At 50.4% G+C, this 12,269-nt stretch overlaps 1 pseudogene; it reads right to left on the reverse strand.

Moving 5' to 3' along the window:
• Positions 1–3,374: 3,374 nt before the first annotated feature.
• Positions 3,375–4,591, reverse strand: LOC111172194 (S-phase kinase-associated protein 1-like; annotated as a pseudogene).
• Between the last annotated feature and the right edge of the window lie 7,678 nt (positions 4,592–12,269).

The raw sequence follows: 12,269 nt of genomic DNA on the forward strand, positions 1-12,269 counted from the left end.
AACAGAGCTGTCAAGACGGGCTTTTGAAGCGGGGGCCTGGAAGGGCTTCACCAAATAGAGCAGGCTTCGTTTTCAAGGATGTTTTCTTGGCAGCCAACAGGGCTAGAACATTCCAGACAGAGGGGCCTCCGTGTGCTTGCCCAGCGATGAAAAGTAGCGTGACCTATCTGAGGAACAGCGGGTATCTGAGTGCGGCTAAAGCCCAGGGATGATGAGACTGGGACAAGACAGATGGAAAAGCTTGGGATTCTCAAGACACTTCTAAGAGTCTGAGTTCTGTGTGATGGCCCAGCAGTTCTTAACCTGTTTAAGCTCATGTTCTCCTTTGAGATTCTGAGGAAGACTAGAGACTCATCCTGCAGAAAAATGCATGTGTCTACAGTTTGTTTTTACAGCTTCACGAGTCTTGCCTGACCAAGGCCCTGACATTTTTGGCTAGGAAGACTGCTTTGCACCTGGGCCAGATGCAAGATTAAGGGATGATGATAAGACCAGATTGTAGGCTGAGTTGGAGGTGCCTTTGGCGGGGAGCCAAGGAATTTGGTGACTGGAGGCAGGTGATTCTACTACGGAGAGTCTGCCCAGCAAGGCTTGAGGACAGTTTTTCATCTTGAAACTGGTAATGACAATGTTTGTGCATCACCCTGCTAACTGTTTATCTTTCTTTTTATGAGAAATTTGGTTACAGCGTACATTGTACATGGGGGATTGGACAGTATTCCTAGTAAAATAACATGAAATAGGTCATTTAATGGTGGCTGTTGTCATCAGAGAAGCCGGCTCAGAGGAATTGTGGTAAGAAGGGCTCATGAACCTGCATGTGGCCACCGTTCGCCTCTGACAGGTATAGATTGGGAGTCACCCCACTCTCTCCTGCACCCAGGACTCTTGCCTTGCAGACCTCAATCTAGCTTGCTGCATCACATTTTAAGTTTCCTTTTTAAGTGGAGAAAAGCCAGATTTGAAGCAATGACGTTTATTAAAGGAGTGGAACACAGCAGCTGGGGGAGAGGCTCAGAGAATCATGGTCACTTACGCAAACCAAATCTGAGGGATGTTTAATGCAGCTGGCCCGCCCCAGCTGGTCAGCATCCTGGCAGTTGTCCCTCTGGCAGAAAGAGAGGAAAGACGCACACTTACAAGAGCGAAGAAGGCCGGCTGCCCCCGAGGAGGAGCTTCTGACAGAGGTTGAGTGCCTTTGCCGATTTCTTAGCCAGCCGGAGTGAGAACCTTCCCTGTAGATTTCCACGAACTGGCCCAACTGGGAAACTCAGTTCTGTCTTCCATGCCGGGGAAGGGGAGCTTTCCTGAGGGCTCCCTGGGCTGTAAAACACCCTTCAAAGTCATGGAGATCAGGAATGATGGTGAGGCCCACAATTGCATTGCATTAAAAATTCATTTTCTCAGGACTTCCCTGGCGGTCCAGCGGTTAAGACTCCGCGCTTCCACTGCAGGGGGTGCGTGTTCGATCCCTGGTCGGGGAACTAAAATCCGCATGCCATGCGGCCAAAAAAAATAAAAATTCATTTTCTCCCTTCATTTTACAAATGGAGCCAGGTCCAGGTACCTTTGTGTGCAGAACAGTGCCCAGGACGGACATACGACCTGGCTCAATGAAACCACGGTTTTGTGCTCAGGAAACTGAATTCACTGCACACTAAAGAGGCACCCTTCCCACTGATTTTCATCAAATAAAAAAGAAAACACTTTTACTCATTTCTAGTTATTTTCTCAATAACCTTCCTCATTTGTTTTTTTTTTTTGCGGTACGCGGGCCTCTCACTCTTGTGGCCTCTCCCGTTGCGGAGCACAGGCTCCGGACACGCAGGCTCAGTGGCCATGGCTCACGGGCCTAGATGCTCCACGGCATGTGGGATCCTCCCAGACCGGGGCACGAACCCGTGTCCCCTGCATCGGCAGGCGGACTCTCAACCACTGCGCCACCAGGGAAGCCCCCTCGTTTGTTTTTAAGTAACTAGAAATACGTTTTCCGTATAAGTCCTTCAGTTTACCAAAAACCAAAGCCAATTCGGTGAAATAATGTCATTTGCAGCTACATGGATGGACCTAGGGATTATCATACTAAGCGAAGTAAGTCAGAAAGAGAAAGACAAACACCATGTGATATCACTTATGTGTGGCATCTAAAATATGACACAAATGAACTTATCCACGAAACAGAAACAGACTCACACACGTAGAGAACAGACTGTGGTTGCCAAGGGTGAGGGGGTGTGTGGGAGGGATGGATTGGGAGTTTGGGATTAACAGATGCAAACTATTATATATAGAATGGATAAACAACAAGGTCCTACTGTATAGCACAGGGAACCATATTCAATATCCTGGGATATCGGCTTCCCTGGTGGCGCAGTGGTTGAGAGTCTGCGTGCTGATGCAGGGGACGCGGGTTTGAGCCCTGGTCTGGGAGGATCCCACATGCCACGGAGCAACTGGGCCCGTGCGCCACAACTACTGAGCCTGCGCGTCTGGAGCCTGTGCTCCGCAACAAGAGAGGCCACGATAGTGAGAGGCCCGCGCACCGCGATGAAGAGTGGCCCCCGCTTGCCACAACTAGAGAAAGCCCTCGCACAGAAATGAAGACCCAACACAGCAAAAATTAATTAATTAATTAATAAACTCCTACCCCCAACATCTTCTTAAAAAATATATATATATATATATATATATCTCCTGGGATAAACTGTAATGGAAAAGAAAATAAATGAATAAATACCAAAGCCAAGTCTACCTTTTTGCTTTAGACATTTTCTCTTTGAGAAGTTTGGGAACTGTGTGAGCTCCCTGTTTAGAGTCTGAGGACAATGCCTGCCCTAGGTGAGCAGCCTGAGACTTGCCGGGGTCACAATGCCTGTTCCTGGTACCATGTCCTGACCAGGACTGAGCATCCTTTTTTTTTTTTTTTAATGTAACTTACTTTTTATTGAAAGTATCTTGCATTCGTGACTGATGCTTTCTGCGTTATGCCACACATTTTAACATTAAAGATTAAATTATTTTTTACACACAAGTAGTATTTATGGTTTTCCCCACATAGGATTACTGTTTATAAAAAGATGACACACCACATGGGTCAAGTGTCTTTTTTAATTGAAAAGCCAGCAAACTGTCTAATTCTATTTCCTCTCAAACCACAAACTGAGTAGTAACTGAGCCTCTAGCCAGCATATTCAAAGCTGAGAGGATTACAAATGCAAAAACACGTCCTCAGATCTAATTAAGGGAGCCCTGCTACATACAGGCTAATCGATACCAGTGGACTCCAGGAAGCTGGAAGACATTCTGATAACCCCACTCTGATAACATTTACCTCAAGTAGCCTTTTTCCAGTTGCCAACTCATGAATAAAGATAATATGTTGTTAATTCTATTTCGGAAAATTTTTTGCAAGTTGTTTTATTTACAATGCCAACTTTTAAAAGTCACTAAACTGAGGTTAACTGGACAATAAACTAGGCAGAAATTGCTTTACAAAAAGAGGGAAAGCCCAAAAATGCCACTTTATATAGAGAACCCACAGTTCAGTTTTATTCAGAGCAAAGAAAAAATAACTTTTGATCATACTAGAAGAAACTGAGCCATAAGTTTGGAATCTGTACTGAAACTACATATGCAATGAGGACGACATTCTGCTAAAATACAACTGATTTGCTGCTGCATTTGTGGACCGTTTTTCTAATATTAACAATTATAAACAAAGCAGTGCAACTAGTATTTGGAACAATCCTTACAGTGTTACAGCATCAGACACAAAATTTCACTTCTCCTCACACCACTGGTTCTCTCTGTGTACCTGGGCTTCCTCTTCTTCAGTAAAATCATTTTTGATATTGAATGTCTTTCGAATCTCCTCAGGAGTTTCTCCCTTGATCATATTAGCAACAGTCTTGCAGGTAACATCAGGCAAACCTTTGATGTCTAAGTAGTTTGCTGCCAGTATAAGCTCAAAAAGTGTTCCTTGGTCAACTTGCAGGAATTCTTGATCCCGAACAGGGATGTCGTCTGTTCGCTTTTCTTTGTTCTCATCCTTAGGAGAGGAGGACCATCCCTGTCGGGGGTGCACCACTGAATGACCATTTTTAATGTTGCTGCCTTAACATTTGGCAAGGGGACTGGATCATCATCTCCTTCATCATCCATTCCGAAATCTTCCAACATGGTCTTTTGTAAAAAATTTAATTAATTAATTTATTTGGCTGTGTTGGGTCTTCATTTCTGTGCGAGGGCTTTCTCTAGTTGCGGCAAACGGGGGCCACTCTTCATTGCGGTACGCGGCCCTCTCACCGTTGTGGCCTCTCCCGTTGCGGAGCACGGGCTCCGGACGCGCAGGCTCAGTAGCTGTGGCTCACGGGCCCAGGTGCTCCGCGGCACGTGGGATCTTCCCAGACCAGGGCTCGAACCCGCCGCGTCCCCTGCATTGGCAGGCAGACTCTCAACCACTGCGCCACCAGGGAAGCCCCAACGTGGTCTTAATGGTCACAGATTGTTTCACAATTTCAACATCAACTTCAAATATCTGTCCATCAGAACTCTGCAACTTAATTGAAGGCATGGTGTTAGGACTCAAGGAGATGGTGGGCCAGGGACTGATGAAAGCAGGGCGGCGTCTGCAAAAAGAAAAACAGACGAGTTGAGAACAAATCCAACCGAGCATCCTTTTCCTGTTCTCACCACCCTGGTGGGCTGACCCCTTTATCCTCCCTCCTGTGTCTGACCCCCTGTTCAGTTTTGGGGCTTCGGGAAATGGGGGCCCCTCGTGTGGAGGCCCCACACGAAAGCCTAGCTTATCTGTCTGTTTTGACAGGAGTTGAACGTTCCAGCCTCTAGCAGAGTCTGGAGGTGAGGGGCTATGGCCTCACTGCTGGGCCTCCATCCTGTGTCTGCTTGGCCTGACTCTCGCCAGCCTGTTCCTCTGGGTGTGGTTTCGGCCCGGCCAGCTGCGTCCAGGCGGTATTTTAGAAGGCAGTCACGTGTGTTTCTTGCACGTGGCATGCTTTTGTTTAGCAAATGATTTATTGTTTTTTATAGTAAAATGCACATCCTGAATGGGCAGGCAGTGCCGGGCAGAAATCAAGGACATCAATCCTCGTTATTTTACTTTGCAATGGATTTTCTTGTTGTCTTGTTTTGTGTCAGTATAGCAGTGATCTGTAAGTGCTTTACAGAGATTATGCTTTCTTTAGTGACCGGCAGCTTGGAGGTTGGAGCAGCCAGGCTCCATGTGCTGTGTCCATTTTCAGACCCGGCAGGCAGGGAGCGTGGCCGTGCTTCCCAGAGTGACTTCCGAGCCGATGGCCTGAGCGATGTTGGGCGGGAATTGCTTGGCTGTGTGGATGTAATGGGCTTGATTGATGATGACTATATGCATTGAAACGTGTGGAGTGATTGGTATCTGGTGCCCTGGGGCTCGACCCCTGTTGCCAATGATACGAGACATCGGTTAGGCGCCCATGAGGAGAGTCCCTTGGCCCCCCTGGAGCCTGAGGGGGGCCTGCCTTCTGGGAGGAGCCCCTTGCTGCCTCCACTCTGAGTCTGGTCGAGGGTCCACTCTGTTCCCCACCCCCAGCCAGGGTATGTATCCCCAGGGAGCTGGTGGGTGTGCAGCTGCCCTGAGGTCACCACACTCCCCTCTGATCACCGGTGCTAGTTGGTGGGGGTCCCGGTGGCGGGACAGCAGAAGCAGCTCCCATTACTGACGTGGCTGTAGCCTCCCAGGCCCGTCTGTGGGAGGGTCTGCTGGAGAGTCTGTACCTGGGTGTGGGCTGACCCTTCCTCCACGACTTCCCTGGCCTTCCCTGGGGACCCAGTGCAGAGGAAGGTGTGATGTCGCCCTGCAGACTGGAAGAGGCAGGCTGTGTATTGTCAGGGATCTGAGGGTGTCAGACGTGGAGACACGGTTCATTCCACTCGGGTTCACAAGAGGCCTCCTTGACTTACATAACTGAAGGTACAGGAAGAGCGGGATCCAGTGGCTCAGCGTTGCCGTCAAGGTCCGCCGTCCTTTCCCCTTCGCCTGGACAGGCTCTTTCCCCAGCAGCCTCTCATCCCCCCAGGAGAGAGCCTTTCCAGCAGGTGCAGCCGTAGGCTCCCAGGTGGGTCTCCTTGGCTCTGATGAGCCAGGCCTCGGCCACTTGGCGTCCCCAAAGCTTGCACCGTGGCCAGGGCTCACCCTATTCTGACTGTCCAGGCTTGGGCCCCGTGTCCTGCCAGGGGTTGGGGGTGGAGCAGCTCCCTCCAGATCACCTTGGGGTGGGGTGGCTGGGGCCTTCAGGGGAAGGGAAGAGGCTGGACCACTCAGGGAGCAGATGTGAGGACCCCTCGGCCTCCTGGGAAGGGTCTTGGAATCAGAGGAGGGACTTGGGCTCCGTCTTGGGCTGGGGGAGGTGAAGGGGGTTCTGAGGAAGGGGAGGTGGCTGATGAGGGGTGGGCTGGGGGCCCGGGGGGCTCTCAGTGGCCTCCTCCAGTGGGCCATGCATCAGGGAGGTCCCAGAGGGCAGGTCCCAGAGCATCCTGCATGCCGTGAGGTCGGCAGCTGCATTTTTCACAGAGCTCCCCAGGGAATCCCAATGTGTGGCCAGGTGGAAGACGTCAGGGGCTTTTTGCAGGGTCCCAGGAGCGAGGTCAGGACTCTCCACAGTGATAGAGGGCAGAGGGTGGCCCCGGAGGTATAGGCGGCCCCGTGGCTGCCTGGGCAGGTGGAGAAGAGGCACCGATTCCTCGCAGGGCCAACAGCAGGATTGAGATGGTACCTGGTACCCGTGGCTCTCAGGACTGAGATGCAGCCATCGTTGGGAGGGGGCCAGTCATGAGTGCCTGCACCGAGGGAGACTTGTATCCTCGGTGAATCCCCTTCGTTCGTGCTCTGCTCCCCTTTCAGTCCGGCCGCTTCTGTCCTAAATGAGAGCTCTTGGATAGACTAACCCATGACCGAGGTGTTAGGGACTCAGTGGGGGCCAGTTTCAAGTGTTGCTTTTTATAAGACGACAGCTTGGGAAAGACGAGGCCTAAACGGAATAAACAGTGGAGGGTGGGATTCCCAGCATTATGCTGGTGATGGTGGAGGCTCCTGCCCGCAGCCCTGAAGCCCCAGGAGACTTGTAGTCATGTACATATGTACATTCAGTCATCCGTTCAGCACATATGAACGGGAGACCTACTCTGTGCTGGGGCTCCAGGGCTGAACAGAATCCACGGGTCCTGCCCTTGCATCCTCTACCTGGCGCCTGGGCTTCCATGTCTGTCTGTCTGTCTGTCCCCAGGATTCCCCTAAGAGGCTGGTGGCGCCCAGCTCAGCCTTGCTCTGGGGACCGTGTGTGGCGAGGGGGCCGCCCCGAGGTCCTGGTGTCATCCACGTGGGACTGAGAGGCTCTCCTGTGCCAGGAACTGTGCCCGCTTCGCTTCCCCGTGGATCCGGAGCAGTGTGTGTTCATTAGGGGCCCCATTTCCACGTGGGTGTTGATGGCTGAGTGGCTGCCGCCCGGGACTGAAATTTTGCCAGCCTCTCTTTAAAGAGCCCGTCTATCTTGTAGTGAATACAGATTCCTGCGACTCTCTTTCTAACCTTAACATTCAAAGGAGGTCGGACTCTAAGGCCAAAGTGGGCGGCAGGGCCACCCATTGGCTGTGGCCAGGCTTGTCCCCCCCAGGCTCCCCTTCTGCTCCCCGCTTCCCCACTCTGCTCTCTTGTGTTTCCCCAGTCTCAGCTCTACCCCTGGGGCTTCTTCTTCCAGAACCCCAGACCCCGCTGAGCTCACCCTCTCGCGGTGGGACCACTCGCGCTGTGGAGTGAGGGCCCTGACCCCAGACACCTGCCCCGCGGTGGCAGTGGCCATGTCAGTGGCAGTGGCCTCGTGCGTCTGGCAGCTCTCCCGCCCGCTGCACGCCTGCCCAGACCGGTGGCCCCGAGAGCTGACACTTCACCTTCAGAGTGGCCGGCGTGCCATTCTTTTGAAACGAGCAATAGCAAAGCTAGTTCAAGAAATGCCCATTGTTTCCTCCCTCCTATTGCCCAGTCTCCAAAAAATGAAAAGATCCGATGGCTTCATCACATGAGGAGGCCAGGGGGACAGGCTTCCGGGAACAGGGGTCACCCCAGGGGCTGCAGGAGAGACCCTGACTCAGGCCTGAGGAACCACAGATGCCCGGGGCTAAGTGCTGCAAGCCCGGCAGAACCGAATAACAGAATGATTTTGCCCAGCTGCTCCTGATGCGAAAATCATTTTGGATTCGTTTTAAGGGCTCCATGGAGAGTTTCTACTTTGGGAAAAATTCTATCAAGATACCCTAGCATTGGAGTCACAGTCTTTCTTTAACGCAATGTCCAGACCACACATACGTTACTTCTTGTTACCTCTGGCGGGATCTGGATGAACCCGGGCTTGGAGCTGACCTTCAGGTGGGGTGCCCACTCCCTTGCACTCATCTCCCGCGGCCTGATTTCTGGTCGGTGGGAGCTCAGCCCCTTAAAAGAGCAGCGCGGATCCTGATGACATCCGTGCGATCGCTGCACTGTCTGGCCTGGCTGGCAGGGAACGGTTTCCCGGCAGGAGGCTTAAGCTAGAAAACATCCATGACGAGTACAAGGAGTATTTGGGTGGAGGTTTAAATGCTGTGTCAAAATGCATAAAAAATACAATTAACCACGGTGTGAGGTGGACCGTGTCTCTGAGAAACTGAACAAATTAGAGGAGCACGTGAGAACTAACTCTGAAGCGTTTTTATCCAGAAGGAGTTTGAGCTGGAAATGGGGTGGAGTTGTAGGGTCACAGGCCTGCTTCTTCATCAGGAAGGACAAGGGAATGTTTTCAAGATGCGTGATTGGCCAGAGGTATGTTTGTCAGCAGGATTTCACCATTGGCCTACGGTCGGTATGTTCCTCTCTGCCCAACGTCCCTTCCTGTGTTCAGGGGGGTATTTAATGACCCAAGCAATAAAAACTGCAAGATTAACCAGCACAACGTGGGTGAAGTGTTCAGTAGGGTCCCATTTGGTTACAGAACATGGAAACATTGGCACGGACCCCCCATATCTTAGTGCTTTCATCTTTCCTAAAAACTATTGATAATATATAATTTTTAAATCTACAAGTTATCGAGTACAACTGTAGCTGAGCTCGCTAGAAAGTAGCTGCTTTAATGAATGAGCCAAGTGAGAAAACCTCAGCCATCAGTACCATTTCTATTTTAAGCAGAGGCATTTGAAATGCACATTCCCAGGCACCGAAGAGGTGGTCCTGCGGACTAAGCACATGCGGCCTTCGGCAGTTTGGTCTCAGCTCACCTTCTGAAGCCGGTACGTCTGAGGCTTGGCTGATCCAATTCCATGGCTGCCAAGCTGATGTCGCCTGTGGGCAGGAGGCCTCAGCGCCTCCCCACGTGGACACATATCCATAGGACAACGTGAGCATCCTTATGACTGGCAGCTGGCTTCCCCCAGAGAGAGTGGTCCCAGAGAAAGCAAGGCAGAAGTTGCAGCATCTTAGCCTCAGAAGTCACAAGGTCTCTTCTGCAATATTCTGCTGGTCACTCAGGTTAGCCCTACTTACGCAGGGAAGGATGACCAGCCCTTTCCACAGGGTAGGTGCTGGTGAGGAACCTTCCTTCGTTTATTATCCTGGGTGTATGAGTTGTGGCTTTTAGCTGTACGCCACAGAATTGAGAAAAGCAGCTGGACAGAAGGTTACTGAGTAGTCCTTAGAATCAAATGGAAGACTGGAGAACCAGTTTCAGAAAAGGGGCAGGAACCCCAGGGGCTCACAGCCTGAGCCACAGTCCAGGCCAGGCCACAGGAGGTTTTTTTTTTTTTTTTTTTTTTTTTTTTATGGTACACGGGCCTCTCACTTTTGTGGCCTCTCCCATTGCGGAGCACAGGCTCCGGACGCGCAGGCTCAACGGCCATGGCTCACGGGCCCAGCCGCTCCGCGGCATGTGGGATCTTCCCGGACGGGGGCGTGAACCCGCGTCCCCTGCATCGGCAGGCGGACTCTCAACCACTGCGCCACCAGGGAAGCCCTTCACAGGAGGTTTTGATGAGGATGTGGCCTGTGGTCCGTGGCTGCTGGGTCTGCTGGACGTTGCTGCCACTGGGCCCTCGCAGCTGTGGCCTCTACCAGCAGCTCCAGAGCATCCCTGGATACACAACTCGCCCGCAAGAGTCAGTCCCGGGCAGGATGGATTGTTGAAGCCTGCATCACCTCCCTGCCAGAGTTTGGCTGCTGGTGAGTGGAGGTGGGACCACAGGTAGGATCCTGCACTGGGTGGAGCGCTCTGAACCACCAGACAGTGCACGTAAGAGGGATGCCAGGAAGTAGGACGAGAGCTGAGGCTGCTAAGGGCAGCCCCCAAACACAGGCATTCATGCTGCCTGGTTTGTACTGAACTCAAGGGCTATTTTTGTCTCCAAGTAAACCCAGTATTACATATTAAAATATTCCTGAAAAGTTATGTTAATTTGAATCGTGGTTTATATACACTGGCTAAGCTTAATACCTTCTAGAAGTCTGTAGATAATCCTTTTGTAAAGCAGCTAATCCTTTTAGGGAACAAATAATCACTTCTTAACAATTTTTTTTAAGGTCAAGACTCTATATATTGTGTTTTCTTTTTTTTTTAATTGTGTTTTCTCAAGGCAGAGTTTCCAACTTTTAGGTTTCCTCCTCTGCTCGTAGTGAGGAAAGTTACAGCTTTATAGATAACTGTTTGCAATGTCTCCTGCTGTGTGAAAAAAAAAACACTGAGGTTTTTGTTTTTTTCATTTTCTCCTTCTCTGCTGTAACTGATTGTCTTCTGGAAGGAAGTACAGGCTATTAAAATTTTTAAAGGGCTTGTTTTTATTTTGTTCTCACCCCTGAGGCTGTTTTAATGTGAGCATGTTTAGCCCTGAATGAGTAAAGAAACGAGCGTTTATAGTTGTTCTGTCTGGGAAGTCAGATTTGGAAAATTCACCTTTAGTATTAGTTTTATTTTCTTCTGTGGGAAGCTTTCACATCCCAGCAGGAATATTTGGTTCCATTTCCTAGAGCTGCTTTCACATTTCCTGGTTAACTGAGTGCAGGAGCCTGGACGGCAGGGACGTGGGGAGCAAGACAGAGACATGGGCCCTGCTCCTTGTGGACTGGTGACAGGTTCCGTGTGTGCAGAGTAATCCTGGGGGTACAGGGGCAGGGAGAACCAGCAGATGGGGAATGGGAAGCAGTCGGGAAGCGGCTGTCGTGATCTAGTAGGGAGACGAGAGAGACAGAGACAGAGACCGAGGGACAGAGAAAGAGACAGAGAGCTAGAGAGACAGAGACAGAGAGACAGAGATGAGAGAGAGACACAGAGAGACAGAGACAGAGAGAGACAGAGGGACTAGTAACAGCTGCCATTCAGGGGCCTCCACGTGTCAGGCGTGTGCGTAGCTCTTGTCTCTTTCCTCACGGAGTTACAGGAACAGGCGGGTTTACTGGAGTGGCCTCCGCCCCAGGGCAGGTCACACACCTGCAGGAGGGCGGCACGTGTGTTACTATGTCAGTAAGACTAATTCAGCTACCTTTTCTTCCAGCGTTGGAACCCGTAGGTGTCATTGGTTGACACTAAAGGAAGTACTGACCTATTTTCAGAGGCCGTGTTATTAAAACATGCATTCCTTTAGCTACTGGAATCATCCTCATTGTGACAAGATGCCCCCCTCTGAGAAGGCACCGGGGGACACAGTGGATTCACTTCGTGTGGCTGAATTTTCTTAAGTTGAATATGTGTAAGATGTCAGGCCATCTTATGGTTAGCAAAACTGAGGCGTGGACAAGTGACATGAGTTGTTCAGGGCCATTTCCCTAGAAGGTGGCAGAGCTGGGCTTCCAACCCGGGTCTGTCCACTTTCTAAGCAGGGCCTGTCACCAGACCTGCACACTGGGTTGTAAGGAGCAGAACAGCTTGGAGGGGATGGGCCTGGAAATGTGGGCAGCTTGTTTTGAGCCTCTTTCTGCAATTCCAGACCATGATTCTGAGATGGCCACATCTTTGAATAAAATATGTGGCTAAAGAAAATACAATAAGTAACATTTGTGAGTGGGTTATTTTGGTCCTTTATATCAGAATACAGGTGATTCTGATTCCGTGGTGGGACATAGTGAATTACTTTCCTGATTTAACTTTACTTTTAAGAGTGAATAGTGATATCCATTTATCTGGTGCATTTTAATGTGTTATTTATTATGATTATTATATTACTATTATTATTTAAATGGATTTTTCCATATTTTATGTTGT

The sequence above is a fragment of the Delphinapterus leucas genome, chromosome 16 (assembly GCF_059928025.1).
Source record: "Delphinapterus leucas isolate spDelLeu-1000000601 "Yukka" chromosome 16, BTC_Dleu_Yukka2, whole genome shotgun sequence".
Lineage (NCBI taxonomy): Eukaryota > Metazoa > Chordata > Mammalia > Artiodactyla > Monodontidae > Delphinapterus > Delphinapterus leucas.